Source organism: Ptychodera flava, chromosome 13 (assembly GCF_041260155.1).
Source record: "Ptychodera flava strain L36383 chromosome 13, AS_Pfla_20210202, whole genome shotgun sequence".
NCBI lineage: Eukaryota > Metazoa > Hemichordata > Enteropneusta > Ptychoderidae > Ptychodera > Ptychodera flava.
The window spans coordinates 26628911-26641265 of record NC_091940.1 but is presented as its reverse complement, the minus strand read 5'-3'; the positions used below and the strand labels follow the sequence as shown (position 1 = coordinate 26641265).

General features: G+C 35.3%; 1 protein-coding gene across 1 annotated transcript in view; it reads right to left on the bottom strand.

Moving 5' to 3' along the window:
- Nucleotides 1-313: 313 nt before the first annotated feature.
- Nucleotides 314-12355, bottom strand: part of LOC139148009 (uncharacterized) — a 497920-nt gene continuing 485878 nt past the window's right edge. Inside the window, exon 11 of the mRNA XM_070719264.1 lies at nucleotides 314-1291. The gene's annotated coding sequence lies outside the window, so the exon portion shown is untranslated. The remainder of the gene's footprint in view (nucleotides 1292-12355) is intronic.

Genomic DNA, 12355 nt, shown 5'->3' with positions numbered 1-12355 from the left:
TGTGTGATATTTCATCTTGAGCGCTTAAAGTCAAGATTTTTAATAAATATCCATTCGTTTTGTTTGCATGGTTGGACACAGAACGGACTTTGTTGTAGAGTTTTCTATACAGCTTGTATTGTCATCTTTTGCATTACACACTTTGCAACTTCCTTCCGAACAAGATTTGACCCGTGGTGTAAAAAAATGCCCGACACACAAGGTGAATTCTTTGAAATATTTGCCCCTATTTGAGTGCCAATTCATTAACATATTCTTTTGTACTCGTGGCTAGCATGGTAACATGCTCCTTGAAAATGAAAACTCTCAACTTTGCCCATATGTTGGTCGGGAAAACTTTAATATTATCATTTATAATTTCTTTTATGATATTTTTTGTCAGTCCATCATCTCACGGGCGAAAGCCCAGTTACAGGATGAGGTACGCATAACCCCAATGGAGCACTGAGGAGTAAAGTGCCTTGCTCAGGGGCACAACACCGTGCTAGAGTCTTGAGCTCAACAAAGCCAAATCCTGCAACTTTCTGGATTGTAGAAGCAGAGTACATTAATTTACTGAATTTTGAAGTGATTGCTGTTTTCTATGTTGACTCTATGGGGAAATTAAAGATTTGATTTCCACGAAAACAGATCATCAAAACTCAATTTTGCCTGCAGGTTTCAAAATCAAGGAACGCATCTTCTGGGTTTTGATACTTGTAGTGAGTTCGAAAATGTCCCAAAACTGCCTTTGTCGTAAACTGCATTCCAAACATATTCAACAGCTTGCTTATCTGGTAAACTTATGAACTGAATTTCATTCATTGCAAAAAATAAAGCAGTTCCGACAGAATATAGTTCACCACAGTGCATGTAAAGGTACGGTGATTTCACGTTCTGTATCAAAGCTTTTTGCGCGTAGCAATACACAAGAGTTCTCGCTGACTGACCCACTATTACTAGCTACTAAAACTGATGCCACTCACGTCCCATGTCAAGGGTTATGTCGATTTTTTTATTTTGTCGGTTGACAGACTTTTAAGTCAGATCATTTCCCTGCAATGTCTGTTTATTGTTTGCCTAAGCTTGTTGTCTTGGCGACCACATCACACGTGCTAATAAATTGTACAGAGTATTTTTTATTGCTTTAGAACTTTATTTGAATTACAGAGAGCCCACGATAATAATGAATATTAATTTCAGGTTATTTCAAAGGCATGCAATTAAACAAGGAGTAATGTTCACTAAAGGTGACCACTGGAGGGGAAAAATCCTCATCTTCGTCTTTCAGTCTTCTCACTCGAACAGAACCCTATACGAAGAAAATATAAATACCATAAGACGGTCGATGGCCGCTTGTGTCATTTTTGCCTTTTACGCGACTGTCAATGCCATTCGAACGATTCGCTTAGTCTGGGCACAAGCATATATCCACCATAGGTAGCAGTCTACATGTCCATCCCCAAGGGCAGGGATGGGGATAGAGGTTTGACCATTGGTTAAAATAATAGGGTCTCTTGTCAACTTTTAACGTTTGGGGCAAAGAACTTAAAGAAATGTAAAGGCAAAGACTCGAGTACAGCTTAACTCTGACTCAGCTGCTACATAATATTAGACAATTGCCTGTATATAAAGCCTATCTGACAACATACTCCCCCGTGTGTGTTTTATCATGGGACAATCAATATACAGTCCTTTCATCAGTGTCACTACTGTGGCGAATTTGGGAACAAGTTTTCAAAGCAATTACACAAGTGCTATCATATTTCGATCAATTTCATCGTTCGTTCTCAGCTGGCTTTCAATGCAACACCCCCTAGACGTTTCTGAAATAGAGTGACATTGTCAGAATGATCTATTATATCAAATATTTCATAGTTTCTTTATGTTACTGATCATATATTATATATTATTGCCTGAATACATGGGTTTGGTGCCTGAGAGCAGGTGACAATTTGCTCGACGCCGGAAGGGCAAATTGTCTCCTGCTGAGAGGGCACAGAAACCCATGTATTCAGGCAACAATATTTTTATAACATGCCTCTTCACAATGCTATATAACATTTAGTTACATGCAGGGTATTGTCAAACAATTGTACCATTAGCGACCAGCATCAAACAAATTTTCACGAAAGTCCAAATAGCAGTGCGCGCATGGATATTTTACATCTAGCGTTAATTGTCTACTTTGACGTCGAAAACATCGAAAGGCTTCACTGGCCCGGGTAACCATGGAAACCGGTCAGTACATCGTTCACCGGCCCGCTAACATCCCGGATGTTCCTATTCAAATCAATGCACTGATTTGCAGTCACCTCGAGGCATGTAATAAGAAACCAGATATGAACTGAATATGCTCACGTGTTTTACAACAGGTTCATTAATAGTAGTACGCTTCACAGAAAAATGAGATATATGTTATCACTATATGTAGCAGGTTTTTTTAAAACTTCGCACAGTACTCTAAGAGTTTAATCACTAATTACAAAACTTTATTTAATATGCGAATGAGCTGTCAATTAACTTGACTCTGCTCAATGCTTTATTGGACAATTAGATGTTCATCAGATCAACATTTGTAGCACGTTTTATTTAATTTAATGCTGTAATTTTAGAGTAATGTCACTTATTACAAAGTTCATTAAATATGCAAATGAACCCTTAATTAACTTCACACAACTAAATGCTCTATACCACAATTAGATATCTGTCGAATCAGTATCTGCAGCAGATTTCATCACATTTGGTGCAGTTATTTTGGAGTTATATCACTAATTACTGAACTTCATAAAATATGCAAATGACCTATTTGTTTACTTGACACTGCCAAATGCTTCTCAGTACAATTAGATATTTATCAAAACAATATCTGTACCCAATTTCACTGACTTGGGTGCCGTAATTTCAGAGTTATATACCTAATTACAAAGTTCATTAAATATGCAAATGAACCCTTAATTAATTTAACACTACTAAATGCTTTACACTACAGTTAGATATCAGTCGGATCAGTATCTGCAGCAGATTTCATCACATTTGGTGAAGTTATATCGGAGTTATATGACTAATTACAAACCTTCATAAAATATGCAAATGAGCTATTTATTAACCTGACACTGGCTAATGCTTCGAAGTATAATTAGATATATATCAGATCAATATTTGTTGCAAGTATCATCAAGTTTGGTGCAGGAATTTCAGAGTTATCTCACTAATAACAAAAGTTCATTAAATATGCAAATGAGAAGATAATTGACATGACACTCACAGTATCATCATAATGTTCTTAGATTGTCATCTGTGAAAAGTTTCATGAAATTTTGTCCAGTATTTCTTGATATATGTCTACACTGTCATTACCGTCTCCATAGGGAAACCATTGTATGGAAAAAAACAATATTGCATAACTTCATTAATATGCAAGCCACACTAACCAAAATCTAATCAGTTCTTGCAAGTAGCACATGGTACCTGTGTACCAAATCTGACTTGAATCCGTTCAGGCGTTTTTGAGTTATCGTGTAAACAGACAGACAGACAGACAGACAGACAGACACACACACACACATACACGTGTACTATGACTTGTGAGACGCCAGTTATAATGACACTTATGGGACCCCTATGTTGCTTTAGTGTTAGAACCACAAAAACAAAATAATTCTAAAGTATTCCAGTCAGACTACACATAAATCATAAAAGTTTTTAGAAATAAGCATAAATGACATTTCTGTAGCAGTGTAGACTTATGAAGCCATCCTGGGCTGACCTGAATTGTGGATCCAATGGGTGTGATTTATATGCACCTCGTAAGCAGTAAAAGTGTGGCCATTTTACAATATAGTACATAGTAAGGCCTTTGAGAGTTTATTTTTCTGCATATGTCAAATTTGACAAGAACCACATCAACTTCCATTGTTGTTGCTATTTCCTTGGCAAAATATTTAGGAACTTGATTGGTGGTCATCCACTCTCTTACTTTATCATTTTCCTGGAGTCTCTTAGTACCGCCTTTCTCTATATAGTCAGAAGAGTGAACATAGGGACATAGATGAAAAGAAAGCACTGCAGCAATGACTAGTCAATGTACATCACCAATTTCACCAATCTACTTTCTTAGAATCCTTGCCTCACTAACTTTTGTGCTAACAGTCCGTGTCTCACTCAAAAGTCTTCATATGCATTGAATGCTCTGCTGTATCTAAGAAGTTATGAAATATATATATCATAAGCTGGGGATGATGGTATATTGGTTGACAAAAAGGAAAAGTTTATAATTTCAAAATTGAATGTGATATGCAATGAATTTAAGAGGAAAAGTGGGGACATTTATACACTCATGGTATTTACAGTACGCAGTAAGACCATATGTGTGTATTGTAAGAGGAAAAGTAGGGCCTTTATACACTCATGGTATTTATAGTACACAGTAAGACCATGTGTGTGTATCTGTAAGAGGAAAAGTGGGGCCATTTATACACTCATGGTATTTATAGTACACAGTAAGACCATGTGTGTGTATCTGTAAGAGGAAAGGTGGGGCCATTTATACACTCATGGTATTTATAGTACACAGTAAGACCATGTGTGTGTATCTGTAAGAGGAAAGGTGGGGCCATTTACACACTCATGGTATTTATAGTACACAGTAAGACCATGTGTGTGTATCTGTAAGAGGAAAGGTGGGGCCATTTATACACTCATGGTATTTATAGTACACAGTAAGACCATGTGTGTGTATCTGTAAGAGGAAAGGTGGGGCCATTTATACACTCATGGTATTTATAGTACAAAGTAAGATCTTGTTGTGTGTTTTAAGAAGAACATACCAGATTAAGAATAAAATGTCACTTCAACCTTAGACAGCAACCAACTACACACATGATGAATGATTTGTTGGTCTTATTTTTGATATCAGTTGATATGTTATCGTTGGCAGAAAAAAGGTGTTTCATCCTTGACATCTTTCAACCAGATATGAACTGAAAATGCTCACGTTTGATCACAAATACAAAATAGCAAATTTGTTGATAGGAAACTTTGGAGAGTCTCTTCATACAGTTTTAGATAGGTACAAACAATATTCTGGCGTTTTCTGGAGTTTGGAGCACAAACTCTTGATTTGCAATGTGAAAGGTCTCTCATATAGTTAACTATGTACACAAACAATATCGACAGGAAGTTCATGGCGTCAGAAGCAAGGGTTTTGATTAAAACTGTGAAAAGTCTATTGGTACAGTTTAATAAGTACACAAATAATATCTCAAGCAAGTTAAATGGAGTTCGGAGTAAGGTTCTTGATTTTAAGTGGTAATTGCTTAAACCCATTTAATATGCAAATTAGCTTGTAGTTGATAAAAACCTGTAACAAAGTCACTAGATACAGTTTAATATTTACACAAATAATATCTCTAACAAACTTCATGGAGTTCAGAGGTTTTTGATTTTGAGTGCTAATTACATAATCCCATTAAATATGTAAATTAGCTTGAGGTTAATTATAAACTATGAAATGTCTCTTGATACAGTTTTATATGTACACAAACAATAGCACCAGCAAGTTTCGTGGAGTTTAGAGTACAAGTTCCTGATTTACAGTGCTAATTTGTTAAATTGATTAAATATGCAAATTAGCTTGTAATTAACATGATACTGCCCAATGTCTCACTTCTCAATAAGAATTTATTTGGCATGATGCTTCTTGAGCTATATTGCTATTCAGATAATAGCTGGCATGGTAAGTTTCAAGGTGATTGGTGCAGTAAATCTTGCAATATAACACTATAGTCATCATGCTTCCCATACACAACCACGTATCAGAAAAATTAAAACAGCAACAGTTCTGTGGTTTGATTTTTTGTGCACTAATGCATAATTTTGACAGCTCAATATAACAGTGAGATATCTGTACAGCTTTTTTTCACTTAAATTTTCCTCTTGAGATGAAGAAATAAAAGGTTCACCTGGCAGATCTATATTGACATGAATGAGGATGAGAAACAAACTTTTCTTTTGGCTGTACTTGAAAACACTATCAGGATATACTGGTATAAACATGAATAACTATTAATCATATATTTTACTGCAATTGCCGACGAAGAAAGAAATTTTCACAGCCGTAATTTTTCTGTTTTGGAACAAGTCATCGTTGATGACACAGTCCCCACTTGTTAATGGGTACTTTGATTACAGGTCCTGTGATAAAAATACTTTGATACAGATGGCACTCAATGGCCAAGAATGAGTTCCATGGTAATGAAAAACATAAAAACAATGAAGGCCACTATCCTAAGGTCATTAAATGAGTCAACCGGGAATTAGTTGACAGGATGTTGCAAAACATTTTTTCATACTATCCTAACACTAATAGATTATCACCGGTACCATATTTCATAAAGTTTAATGCAGTATTTACAACACTATGAGATCAACATCTGTATCAAGTTTCATCTAATTTGACGTTGTATCTGTGGATATATCACTCTAATTAGGAAAGTTCATTACATATGCAATTACAAACTAATTAAAATGACACTGATAAATGTCTTTTTCACTGTTAAAGCAATGTGACCTTAACATCTGTACAAAGTTTCATGAAATTTAATGCAGTATTTCTTTACATATCAGCCTAATTATGAAACTTCAATAATTGACATGATACTGCTACATGATGTGAAACAAATTGACGAGCATGTATGAAATATGTCAATGTCCTTGTACCAACTTTGAATGATACTGGTGGAAATATGTCTGAGTTATGGCTCACTACATGAGAAAATCGTAACCGCCGCCACGCAGCGATATTTGATCTTACTGTTTAAAAAATCAACACGTATATGTATGACATAAGTCAATGTCCAGGTAGAAACTTTGAATAAAATCAGTTGAGACTTGCCAAAGTCATGGCTCTCGACATGAAAAAAACCATAACAAAATTGCCACCATGCGGCCATATCGGACCATATCGAGAAACAAATCAAAGTACATATTTATATCGAAGTACATATGTATACTATAAGTCAATGTCCTTGTACCTACTTTGAATAAATTTGCTTGATACATGTCTAGTTTAGTTCAGGACATGGAAAATCGTAAATAAAATGGCCGCCTGGCGGCCATATTGGATCGTATCACAAAACAAATTGATGTGCATATCTATGACATTGGTTAATGTCCTTGTACCAACTTTGAATAAAGTCCGTTGAAACATGTCTGAGTTATGGCTTTGTACATGAAAAAATTCTAATAAAATGGCCGTCTGGTGGCCATATTGGATTGTATCGCAAAATAAATCTATGTGCATCTGTAGGTCATAGTGCTATGCCTTTGTGCCAAGTTTGAACAAAATTGGTTCAGCAGTGTCTGAGAAACTGTTGATGACGGACGGATGCACACACGGACGGACGCACACATGGACGGGACCCAATCTATAAGTCCCCGCCGGACTTCGTCCACGGGGACTAAAAAAATAGTGTCAGGGACACTGTGCTCACATGTTTTAAATTGGTACATTCGAGAGTGAGATGAACCAGCAACCTAGCTTTTGTATCCTGAAAAGTTCTTGCAGACACATCAAAGTGTGGGTACTGATGAACGTTCACTAGCTGATTTGAACTATTCATAAATATCTATAATAAGATAAAGATGACATCTGGCCTAGAAGCTTAATATCATTTATCCTCGGCACTGGGCGTGGGAGGCACGTTACATTGGAAGGTGTTATCAACTATCAGTGTACATACTTAAGTGGACAAGCGGCCTTGGGACCAATATAGACCCTTTGTGATATATAGGACAATTGAAATGATGACACCCCCCTAGGAACCTCCATACCAAGTTTCAAATGAATTGGACCAGTGGTTTCAAAGAAGAGTTTTAAAACCACAAATTGGAAAGTTGCCCAAACATACAATTATGCAAATTTCATCACACTTCAAACAATATGACAGAGGTTACCCCTATGAACCTACATAGAAAGCTTAAAACCAATTAGAGTGCAGTTTCAGAGGAGATGTTTTTTTTTACCAACAATGGGAAAAATTGCCCCAAAACTACAAATATGCAAATTTCATCACAATATCATCAATTCCGACTTAAGATCACCCGAAGAAACCTTCATACCAAGTTTGAAATAAATTGGAATTATGGTTTCAGTAGGAAGATTTTTTTAACAAAAATGGGAAACATTGCCCAAAAATACAATTATGCAATTTAATCACAATATTTGAACAAGTCTGACTGATGTAACCCCTAGGGACCTCAATACCAAGTTTCAAATGAGTCACACTTGCGATAACAGAGAAGAATCTTTTTTACCAAAAATGGCATTTTTAAAATCTAATTTGCATATTTTTGAAGAAATCACCAAAACGAAAATATCATCCGGGCGTTTACACATCTTGCATTCACACTCCAAATATCAAGTCTATAGGTACTGCGGTTCTCAAATTATTTGAGTGGACAGACATGACATACATACATACTGATGCCAACTTCAGCCTATACAATAAGCTCACATTGGTAAAGCAAAAGTAAGCTATAAAAACTTCATCAACTCCATGAAAACTAATACATAAAAATGAAGGAACAAGAATTCGATAAGGCTAAATGTAACTCTCAAAACTGTTTTACATGTGAAAAACAACCTATTTGAAAAAAAAGTGAAGAGTATGGTACATCATATATTTTTTGTCTATGTTATCAATTGTGAGTTACCACATGAGGGCTCATCACATGCTAAATTCCTGAAAACGTTGGTTTTGCTGTGTTAAAAGACAAAGCGTTTGAACAATTTTGAGAGAAAAAATTGAAGAGTACAGTACTTAAATTAAACATTTAATCAGAATTCAAATTTTTGGAGGTACCTCATTTTGTTCATCACATGGTTAATTCCTAACTCTGTTGGTTTTGCTTTGTGGAAGACGAACTGTTCAGACAGTTTGAAAGATAATAAATGTAGAATATGAAGAAGATGGTATTCACATATTTTGTTTTTCAAACTTAGGATTTTGGAGTTACCTCATGAGGTATATCAGATGGTAAATTCCTAACTCTATTGGTTTTGATGTGTTCAAAGACAAACTGTTTATAATTTTTTGGAAGATAACAAGTGAAGACTATAGTGCCACTGGTAAACATTTTCTTTTCAAAGTTAAAATTTCGAATAACCTCATGAGGTTCAACACGTTGTAAATTACTAACACTGTTGGTTTTGCAGTGTTCAATGACAAATCATTTGACCTTCTGAAATTTGAAAAGATAAGTTGGTTTTGATGTTTTCAACGACAAACTTTTACAACATTTAAAAAAAAACGAGTGAAAAGTATGGTACTTCATGTAAACATTTTAGTTCAGAGTTAAAATTATTGAGTTACCTAATAAGGTTATCACATGGTAAATTCCTAACTCAGTTGTTTTGCTGTGTTCAAAGACAAAGTGGTGGGATTTTGAAATTTTGAAAAATAACAGATGAAGTGTATGGTATCTGCTGTAAACATTTTGTCAAGAATTAATATTATGGCGTTACCTCATGAGGTTAATCACATGGTAAATTATGAACTCTTTTGATGTGTTTAAAGACAAACTGTGGACATTTTTGAAAGCTAACAAATGTAGTATACGAAGAATATGGTACTTCATGTATTTTTACCCGAAAAATAATAATTTTTGAGTTACACCATGAGATAATCACATTATGAATTCCTATCTCCTGTTGGTTTTGATATGTTCAAAGTCAAACTGTTTGGGCATGTTTAAAAGATAGCAAGTGAAAAGTTAACATATTTTTCCAAATAAAAATTATTGAGTTACCTCAAGAGGTTCACCACATGGTAAATCTCAACTCTATTGGTTTTGCTGTGTTTAAAGACAACCTGTTTGGACATTATTGAAAGATAACAAGTGAAGAGTATGGCACTTCACATACTTTTTTTTCAAAGTTACAGTTTTTTCATTACCTCATTACGTTCATCACATATAAAATTTCTAACTTTGTTGGTTTTGCTGTGTTCAAAGAGAAACTGTTGGGAATGTTTGGAAGATAACAAGTTGAAGACTAATAGTGATTCATGTTGACATTTTTTCAAAGTTAAAATTTTGGAGTTGCTTTAAGATATTCATCACATGGTAAATTCCTAACACTATTTGTCTTGATGTGTTCAAAGACAACCTGTTTGCATATTTTTTGAAAGAAAAGAAGTGAAGAATATGGTATTTCATATCCTTTTTTTCAAAGTTACACTTTTGGAGTTACCTTATGAGAGTCATTGCTTGTCAAATTCCAAATTTTGTTGGGTTCTTGATATGGCCAAAAAGAACCTTCATGAGGAAACTCTAAAAAGTCTAATTTCGAAAAGAAAAATATATATGGTACCATATCTTCACTTTTTATATCAGAAAAATGTCAAGTTTGTCTTCGAACACACCAAAAGCAATAGAGCTAGGAATTTACCATGTGGTTAACCTCATGGGGTAACTCCACAATATTAACTCTGAAAAACATTTTACATACAGAAACTCAGTGTCAAGGTAATCTAACAATCTGAAAGCAAAACAGCTATCATTATACGTCTTCTACAATTTTTTCTTTGCTTTCCTCTTATATGCTTTTGCTCTGCTTTTTACATGCCATTGCAGCAATTTCAAATTTCTGTTGCTGAGAACTTTCTCATTTGCTAAGCATAATGTTCAGCTTCGGCCTTTGTGACTGTTTAATTATCTCTGATGTGAGACATGAAATAGCTGTCAATGGCGGCTCCTTCTGCTTCAGTTCACGGTACTTACTGGCCAACAGGCTTTTTTCGAACTATAGTGAGGAAATATAGAGAAAATGGTTCATAAAATCAGGCCTCAACAAAATTCAAATATCTGTATTTCTCTGAAGAATGGACCCTTCCTCACTAAAATGTTGTAGGGGTCCTAGTGCGAAATCGGGAGTCTGTAAAGCAAAATTTGGGGTTAACGCAATCCCTACATAAATACAAACAAACCCCACAAGGCAGCTCAATATGTTGCACACCAGTATCTGTTTGTCTTTAGCTGATTTAACGGTTGTGGGGTCACAGGTTCATGTGGAAAGCTATTTTCCCCTAGGTATTACACAAGGAAGACAATCAAATAATATTAAACTCTATGCTATGCACATGATGTTCTGTTGATCTACTGTTACATGCTCAAGGAACAGATTTGTGATGTCACCTTCATGGCAAGTCATCCAATAGATGTTTACTGGTTACAGGTACATATATGTCAGTATATCATTGACTATCACTGACCTTCAGAAGTTTCATCATGTTCACATTGCTTCTTGTTCTTTTCTGCAGAGGACTCCATATGACTCCCTGGGTGGATAGTGTTCCTTTGCATATTCTCACTCGCAACTAATAATCATAGGAAGAGCACCATCATGTAAGACCATGCAACACATAATACTGAACTTGCTTTTTGCAGATAATTTGCACTAGCAAGCGGCTCTCTCTGTGGCCTCTCTGCTAGGTGACTGATGCCGTATGTTGTGGGTTCGGACCCGATTGAAAACTAGCCGTATACAAAGGATATTCAAGATGAAATCTTAATTTCTTATTGCCATCTTTCCGACAGTAATCATAAATATCTGAGAGTGATAAATCATACTGTCACAAATTAATTTCCAATTATATGACTGCCACAGATTCTGTATATCCCTGTATTTTATGGAAGTATTTAGCTGTCAATTGATATGTCAATCAATCAATCAATCTATCAATCAACCAATCAATCAATCAAAGCAATTTATAAGTGCTAGAATCAATTACACTGTAATTTTTAAGGCACTGAAGTTAAAATACGTGAATTCTGTTACCATTGGAAGCAGATGGCGCCTAGTCCTCACAAAGTAGAGCACAGGGCAGCACTTATTTTTCTTATCAAAGTTAACAGGCAGGCCACTACCTATAATTGCTTGGTATTTTCAGTTTTTGTGGGTGTGTGTGGCAATGCCATTTTCTTGTTCTCCTCCATAGTGAATTCCAACATACCCAATTTTTTACAAGTCAACATATGTTGTGTCAATGTATTAGTTTCGTTGTTCTCATTTACAAATGCCATCAAATCTGGAATGATGATTTTTCAGACCTGATCTGTGTCAAGAAGATTAAAGCCCAGTAACTCTTGAAAAACTTTCAAGGTGTATTGTCTCAGTTTTGTGTGTATTATAACAGTGGCCTCTTGTTGTATTCTGCAAACAATTGCTTGATGTAATTTATCAACACACCCATTCTGTAGTAATCACCATTGTTATTGTTGAAGTCATTGTCAATGACATAGTCCCCATTCAGAATTGTGACATCAGTCTTCATAGAGCATTCAAATGAAGTCTGTATAAGGTGTAGCAATGTAC